Genomic DNA, 528 nt, shown 5'->3' on the forward strand with positions numbered 1-528 from the left:
CTAGTCTTCTGAAGACTTGTCATAGAGTGTGGTATTGGGTGGGGGGTGTTGATGACATGCTAGTCCTCTTGTGACCTGACACAGTCCAGAAGTGTGACACAGAGGGTTTTGCCAAAATTCCAAAGGGTTGTCTTTTCTTGCTCCATCTGCTGGTGCAGTTTGTCAATGACAAAACATTTTTTCTGGTTTTGTGGAAGAAAATGCTGTAAAGGGCACATGTTATGAATGCAGAAAAGTATAGAAGGGTTACAGAGAGGTATTGGAGGGTATAGGAAGGTGCTGCTGATTTTTTCTTTATTTTCTTTATTTTTTTTTGTGTGTTTGTCTTCCTTACATGGAGAAGACAGACAGTGTCTGACTCACAGGGTACAAAAGGGGAGGCAGACCTTGTTTAGAATGATGAAATGCATGGAGGTATATCCTGTCGCATTCCCTCGCATTCTTTCACACTAATGCACACACACTCACTAACACTCATGCACAGACATGAAATGTATTGTACGGAGATACAGTGGAGTCTGCTTACAC

Source organism: Aplysia californica, unplaced genomic scaffold (assembly GCF_000002075.1).
Source record: "Aplysia californica isolate F4 #8 unplaced genomic scaffold, AplCal3.0 scaffold00001, whole genome shotgun sequence".
NCBI lineage: Eukaryota > Metazoa > Mollusca > Gastropoda > Aplysiida > Aplysiidae > Aplysia > Aplysia californica.